The sequence below is a fragment of the Choloepus didactylus genome, chromosome 9, assembly GCF_015220235.1.
Source record: "Choloepus didactylus isolate mChoDid1 chromosome 9, mChoDid1.pri, whole genome shotgun sequence".
Classification (NCBI taxonomy): Eukaryota; Metazoa; Chordata; class Mammalia; order Pilosa; family Megalonychidae; genus Choloepus; species Choloepus didactylus.
Window position 1 is genome coordinate 85,610,551 of NC_051315.1, and position 1,783 is coordinate 85,612,333.

Consider the following 1,783-nt stretch of genomic DNA (forward strand, 5'->3'; position numbering starts at 1 on the left):
TGATTTTAGTATTCTTTTAAGTGTCTACCTGTTGATAATAAACTGCCTTGGTTTCTGTTTCTCTGAAAATATCTTAATTTTACCTTAATATTTTGGAGGTAACTTTTCTTAATATAGAATTCTAAATTGGCAAATTTATAGACTTATATATATAAACTTTACAGATGTTTTCTCGTTGTCTCCTGGCTTTTGATAAACCTACCGCCAATTTGAAGGTACTGTCTTATTTCCTCCTCTTTCTGACTGCTTTTAAGATGTTCCCAAAAGTACCTAGAACAATGCCTACCACGTATTGGAAGTCGGCCCCCTGACGGCCACCAGGCACAAATGACAAGCTTTAGGGAGCGCACCCGCCTGTCATCTCGCGGCCAACTCCAGGAACTATGTCTTTCTTATTCAGATTAGTTGTTTCCTTTTACATTTGAGGCTTTTTTACTGCACAAGGATAAAAGAAAGAGGAGAGAGTACAGAAGAAGTTAAAATAGAGGTTTTGCATCGTCCGGAAAATTGCTCCAAGCAAGAAGGGAGACCTGTAAATGCCCATTAAAACGGCTACTTTTCTAAAGACGGCTTGAAATTCTACTGTAGCCAGGCATAAAATGAAGGCCACCCCAAATGGTTTGTTCTTGGTGTTGGGCAAGTAATAAAAGGACTAGACATTGCTATGTTGAATATGTGCCCTGGAGAAAAGTGGAAAGTGATTATGCCTCCTTCATTTGCATTTGGAAAAGGAAGGCTACGGGAGTAACTTAAAGAAGTCTTTCCTCTGCGTGACATCCTTCCCTGATGTCACAGAGCACCCGGGCAGGTCTTGAAATGCATGTGACATTTTTGTGCTTTAATTAATGATTCATGTGCAGAAGGCAAGTTTCCACCTGAAGCAACATTGATTTTTGAGATTGAACTTTATACTGTGACCAAGGACCACGCAGCATTGAAACATTTAAACAGATCGACACAGACAATGACAGGCAACTCTCAAAAACTGAAATAAATCATTATTTAGAAAGAGAATTTGAAGAAGATGAGAAGCCATGTGACAAGTCATATCAGAATGCAGTTTTAGAAGATAATTTTAAGAAGAATGACCATGATGAGTGATGGCTTCATTTCTTCCAGGGAATACAATGTATAGCAACATGATGAACTATAGCATATTTTTATTTATATGTCTTCTTAGCTACTTAGAGTACTTTATATATAAAACAAAGTCACTTTTCTCAAGACTGTGTTTCTCCCTTAAGATATTTTGGTCCCCTTAATATGTGTAATTTTGGTTTAATAAATGTGAGGCTGTTTTGCAAATTAAAAAAAAAGGATGTTCCCTGAGATTTTCATTTTCATTTTTTTTTTTTTATGATGTACCTAGGTTTGATTTATTTTGTATTCTTCATGACTGAAGCCCATAGATCTTGAATCTTTGGCTTCATGTCTTTGTCAATGGAAAATTCTTAGCTAATGTATTTCTCAGTTACTTCTTTCTGCTCCATTTTTCTTCCCTTTTCAGTATGATTTCATTAACCTACAAGTTAGATTTTTTTTTTTTTTTTTTTACTATATTCCATATACCTCTTATGCTATTTTGTGCATGCCCATTCTTTTTATTCCTGTGATTCAATCTGGGTATCTTCTAATGACCTTTCTTCCAATTGATTAGTCCCTTCTCTTCCATGTCTAATCTGCTATTACAGAAACCTATATAATTCTTTATGCTATAATTTTTGTTTTAATTTCCAGATTAATATTTGATTCTTTTTAATAGATACAAGAGGAAAAGAGTAAG

At 34.9% G+C, this 1,783-nt stretch overlaps 1 pseudogene; it reads left to right on the forward strand.

The window, feature by feature from the left end:
* The first annotated feature begins 383 nt into the window (after positions 1-383).
* LOC119544830 lies at positions 384-1,153 on the forward strand (annotated as a pseudogene).
* The last annotated feature ends 630 nt before the right edge of the window (positions 1,154-1,783 follow it).